Here is a 6,098-nt window from a genome sequence, read left to right as displayed (position 1 = left end):
CCTCCCGTGAGGAGACCGGAGCCTCGGCCGCGCCGCCCCGCTCCTCCCCGGCCACCGGCCCCGCACCGGCGCGGATCCCCTCCCGCGGCGGGTTGGGATGAAGCGGGGTACGAGGGAGGCGAGGCGGAGGCTGCGTCCCGTTCCCCCTTAGGTGCCGGGGAGCGGGCCGGTCCGCGGGCCGCCCCCTCTCACCGCCTTTGGGGGTTTAACGTGACGAGGCGGGCGGCCGGGCGGAGGTCGGGCGTGCAGCCAGCCTGGGCAGGCTTGGCTTGCAGTAGAGCCCGGCGTGGAGGCCCGGTGTCGTTTCGGGTCTGCCGGGGACAGGCTCCGGGGGAGGCCAGAGCCACCCGGCAGCGACTCGCCCGGAGATGTGCGTGGGGAGAAGGTGAACTCGTTGTCTGGACAAACACCGACCCTGCATATCCTTTCTACACTACCTGTGACAAGGCAGGCTGCTTCTGTTTTCATTTGGATTTACGTGCACACGTATTTATGATACGCGGCATCTCGCTGCTGCCGTCTGACAGGAGACGGTCGCTATTCCACCCAAAGTCACTGAAACACCTTAACGATACAAATGGAAATAAATCACGGACAGTAGGTGCGACTTTCACCCTGTAAGAGGCCAACACAACGCATGTGCGTGATTTTAAGTCCCACTGACATCCTGAAAGAGGGAATTTCCACACTGCCAGGGTGGTTGTGGTCTCCTGCACGGACACCTCCTGCTCTGAGAAGGAAAACTTGACAGTGGGGCGGAGGGAGGCACCCCTTGTGTTGAAGCAGCCCGGGGCGGCTTCCACGCTTTGCTGCCCAATTCAAACTCAGGTTTTTATCCGAGGCTGGAGCTTTCAACGATCACCGATTTGCGCGAGGGCGCTGATCTGACTTTAAAATCATGGCAGCATTTTGGGAGAATTTTTCTTTTTTTTTTTCCTTCTGCCGGGACTTTTAAGATGCCAGCCTCATTCTCTGCAGCTGGCTGCTGCCGTTGCGGTGCCAGACGTGGCAGGGATCGACAGAGGCCATGCTTCCTCCAAGGCTGCGGCCGGCCCCGGTGATCACCGCTGCACGACTTAGTTAAGGGAGAGCTTGCTGCGAGGTGGGCTACCCAGGGAGGACCCTGACACTAGACGTGCTCCGTCCATTTTATACATGGGCGATCAAAAATGGAGTGCACATACCGTGACGTACCAAACGCAGCACGGTATTAATTAACATAAACATTAACAACAGAAATTAATGCATTTACTGACAGTCTGGTACTCGGATTCATCTCGCGCTCCGCCCTAAATTGCGACAGACCTGCGAACACTTCTATCTACTGCAGCAATACCCAGCTCTTCATTTGATCTTCTGCAAGATTTGACTTGCTTTACCGTCTCCCCTATACCGCAATGTAATAGTAATGTATCATGATAATGATGTAATAACTCTGGTTATTATATCGCTAAGGTCTGGAGTGCTGGGTATGCTCGAGTTCCAAGTGCCTGGCCCAGGCGGTGATGACCGGGAGTTTAGGAGATCACTGGTGGGAAACTTTTATTTTTAGCAGAATAAGATAAATGAAGTCCCTGCAGTGGTTTTTTTTTGTGTCAGATGGAAAAGCTGAGAATTGCTGAGGACCTGCTCAGGCTGTGCGGGTGTTCTTCTACCAGGAACGTCAAAGCCGGTCACAGTTTCCTTAATCCCCACTGACTTGTGGGGATTAAAGCAGCCGGACTTGTGGACTTCACCCTGAGGTGAAGGAGAAAATTAAAGGGTTCAAAACATCACATCCCTGAAGTGAACTTTCGGACTAAAAATACATTTAGCAAAGTGAAAGGGAGCAATATATATATATAAAATACCATTTTGTAGCTACTCTTAAAGATTGCCCATCGTTTGCCATTTCAGTACCCAGAAAAGACACCTGCCAGGAACCGTTTGCATACACCTGCGTGTTTTATTTGCTCATTTGTTTCCAGCAGGTTATTTTTAACCGAATTGCCCGCGTTCGTGGCACTGCAGCGGAGAACTTAACGGCCCTGGGATAAGGCGAAACCTCCAGCGTGGCAGTGGACAATAAATCTTTCCACCCGAGAGCTTCCCAAGGACAGCATGCGCCGTGTGCCTTCAAGAGCATAAGGAAGACCAACACCTGCCATAAAATTAATCCGGTGGCTTGTCCAAAATGACCAAAAAAAGTGCGTCCTGGGTCTTAGGAGGTTATGACGCAGTGTTAAAAAAATGCTGAGCGGCCTTTATTTATGTCTTTCAAATTTTTAAGGTTTCCTCATTATTTAATATGAGGAAACAAAACCAGAAAGAAGGCCGTTTGTTAACATGGAAGTCTCACATCACTCCTGCTGGGAGAAATACCACGTACCCCGAGGCTTGCGGCAAAATCAGAGAACAGCATTAACTAGCTGTTAGCAAGCTAGTTAAGCTAGTTAGTACTTGCTAACTAATAAGTTGATTATTATCCTAAGTTTTAGATTGGAAACAACTATTGGGTAACTACTTGCCAACTCCTTTCTACCCCTGTATAGAGAGACATATGTTTATATATCCATGTACGCATACGCTTTGGCGATAAGTTTCTATTTACTGATTCCTTACCACCATTAAAATGTTTAATAGGGAAAGCCTAAATGGAAAGCTTGAATAGATATATTTCTCTTGGCTCCTTATCAGGAACTAAAGAGGTTTCTTAGGTATCGATCCGAGATGGCGGGTCCTCTCCCTGGCGTCAGCGAAGGACCAGCAAAACCTCGCACCTACGGCTGTTGCAGCCTGAACCAGGACCGTCCTCGGATCAACCCAATGTGGTTTATTGGAAGAGCGAGCTCTCGGGAACAGGCGTGGATTTCCCTGCAAAGGAGTGGCAGGGACAGAGCTTGCGGAATTGCTTGCTAGGCAGCAACAGGAGATGTTCAGCAGACTCCCTGGCAGGGAAAATTGAAAAGCCTCGCCGAGAGAAAATTAATGAAGGCAGGAGCCTGGGGCGCTACGCTGCAATCTGGATGTTGGCTGTGAGCCTGCCGGAGAGAAAACCTGCCCGGGTGCCCCGCAGCACATCCTCCACCGTGCAAAAACTGACGGGATGTTGTAAATTTGAAGCATACCTGTGGGGTCCCCTCCGGCTCACGCTCTCATCGCTGCTGGCCACGTCCTCCGAGGTCCCAGGGCGGACTGAGAGGAAGGATGTGGTTAAGAAACGGGAGTCACAACTTGCCCTGGACATGGCTCTGCTGCGACGGTTGAAGCGTGTAAAGCTTTATTTGTGCAGAAGACGGCGTGCATCTCTGCTCCCTGGTGGGCGAGAGAGGAGTTTGAGGTTGCACGCCAAGGTCTGAGACTCACCGATGCCTCCTTGGCCGCTGGGCGGGTCAGCTGTCACAGCTCCCCTTATTTCACAGAGGTGAATTTTCCTCCAGTTCCTCAGCATTTCGTGGACAGGCAGTGAGAGGACAGAGTGCCCTCCCTTCCACAGACAAACTTCCTGTGCTCCGTGGTCTTTGTTCTCACGATACGAGCCATTTCCCCCAAATCTTTCCTGGTGGCCAACTTTAAACGTCCAAGCAGTCCCCTAAACCAGTTGTGGTTGTGGTCTGGTTGGCTACCAGAGATGGCCAACGCAACTGTTCTTCCCAAGGTCTCTCTCGAATGATCTTTCAGTAATGAGAAGGAAGCCATTTGCTCTTGGCAGTGAAGTAACTCAGGGAGGAGTGATAAATCAAACCACGATAAGCTCCGAAATCTTTCTGCCCCTACATTTTTTTGCTGTTGAATTCTTTAGGAAGCGAACCATTTCACACATCACGGCTATCTCAACGTGGGTCTCGACAGCTTCGGGCTTTACGATGGCAGTACTTTCTTCACCGTGCCTGGCGCATTCTCATCAGCGATCAAAAGGGTGCTTACAGCTTCCTCCTGCAAAATCTGAAAATACTTTTTCAGGGTCTCCAAATGCTCCCAACATCTCACCGTTAGCGTCTGCAGCTTCCTGAGATCCCCTGCGTCGGCTTCTTCCAGCATTTCTCCTAGGCAGCAAATATCGGGATGTGAAATGAGGATTTTCTTGGGTGTGAATTTCATAACAACTCGACACCGGGGCTTGGCGTTTCTTATCCATCCTGTTATGGGGTTTTCCAGTTTTAAGCTCAAACCTGACTGGGTTTGGACAGGGCCTCCTGCTTGAGTTCAAAGAGAAGCCAGCTCTTTTCCTCCTCAGCAGCCTTTTTCTAAAGACATCCTTCTATCTTTCCCAACAAGGCTTTTAGCCACCTCAAAAAATAGATGCTCAAGGCCAAAGAACGATGCCCTCGGGACTGTGGATGCACAAGTCTTGGTGAAGGCTGCCTTTGCAGAGAGCATCTCTGTTATGAGCAGCTGGCAGCTCTGGCCTCTGATTTTTGGGGGGCACCAGGCTCCCACCTTCCTGTCCAGAAACAGGGGATTTGCTTGGGGTGCCGGGTTGGTTTTCTCTCTTTTTTTGGTCTTGTTTGCCCAGAGTTCCTCCTGCACGACAGCCCCCGGCCCCTGGCGCTTTCCAGCGTTTAGCGAGTGGATTTTCCACCACCTTCTCTAAAATCTAATAATGTCTGTGCTAAAACCTTCTGAAAAGGCAATGCTGGTGAAAGCAGAGTAAAACGCTGCAAAAAAATAAATAAATGCCAGCTCTGTAACATTAAACGGCTCATTGGGTACCCTTGCTTCCTTATTTTTGTGATTTTTCCACTGAAACTTGGTGTTTTAGGGTGTGATACAAAACGCAAGGGAACCCAAATCAGAAATAATTACTTACTGCCACCACCGCCTATGGAAGGCATGGCCTGGGCTTATGCACTGCTTCCCAGAGAGCGGTGTATTCCTAACAGTACACCTCTGTTTTAGAGAGGAAGAAAAACCCCACGGTGAAAAAATAAATAAATCAGTCAAGTCCTTTCTTCTGTCAGTGGCTGAGGGTGCACAAACCAGGACATGTCCTCAGACTAGAGTCACCGTGCGGCTTGTAGTAGCCGTCTTCACTTGGGGGAATAAAACCCGTGAAGAAAAAAGGAGCTACGTGAATTTCCCTTTTTTTTTTTTTTGGCCCATTCGGGCCCATCCAAATTTCCCCTGCTGCAACTTTTATTGCAGGGATTTATTCCATCCTGGAAAATAACAGCTCCTGGTGGCACCGTCCCCGTCTCCACGGGTGGAGGGCTTGCTGGATGGGTCTTGGATGGCCCCGGTGCGACCTGCTCCAGGTGCCCCCCAAAGTGAACCTGCGCCCCGGGAGGGTGCAGGGGAGCACCGGGGTGCCCAGGGGCACGAGGACGCGGACCTGCCTGCTCCGGCATGCACCCATGTGCAGCCCCCTGTGTCCCTTTCCCCCCGAAGACCCCCCGACACCCACCCCATGTCACACGTGCACCCTCTCCCGACCCCCCCACGCACCCCAGGGCCTTGCACGTGCAACGCGGGGCTCCTTGCACCTCACAGCAGGGAACCCCATACCCCCGCCGCCGGGGAAGCAAGTCTGCATAATTTGGGGTGATGCACTGATGCTCAGCGCTCCCGGGAACCGAGCAGAGCCCGCTGCCCCCCGATTTGATGCTAAAAGGCGACAAAGGAGCGTTTCGGGGTGCAGACACCGCATTTTTGCTGAGGATGGAAGGCAGACGTACCTGACGGCGCCCTCCACAAAGCCAGGCTTCTTGTTCCCAGCTTCTCCCCATGGGATTCATCTCTGCTCCCTCTTTCCCGTGCCGGCATCCATCACCATAGGCAGCGCTGCTCGTACTGTGAGGAGCAGCAGGAAACATCTAAAAACCCTTGATAAAGTGGGAAAAAAAGCCGGAGAGAGGTCAGAGGGGAGGAAAGAGGCAAAGAGAGGGGGGACGGTGTCTGGAGAGGGGGATAAGTCACTGAAAATGGACTCCGCGGCCACAACAGATGCGCAGGGACAATTTCTGACGGGAAGAAAGAGTGACAGCCCAAGCCCTCGCACGAGCTCCCCTGAAATGTTCCCCTTAGATACAGATACGGCTTTATGGGAATATAAAATGCCCTCCTGCAGCAGCCTGCAACATTTTTAATCCCAAAATACCTTTTTTAGGGGGGAGAAAACC

Source organism: Ciconia boyciana, chromosome 5, assembly GCF_034638445.1.
Source record: "Ciconia boyciana chromosome 5, ASM3463844v1, whole genome shotgun sequence".
In the NCBI taxonomy this organism is placed as follows: domain Eukaryota; kingdom Metazoa; phylum Chordata; class Aves; order Ciconiiformes; family Ciconiidae; genus Ciconia; species Ciconia boyciana.
The sequence above is the reverse complement of the archived record's forward strand: the minus strand, read 5'-3'. Positions refer to the sequence as shown.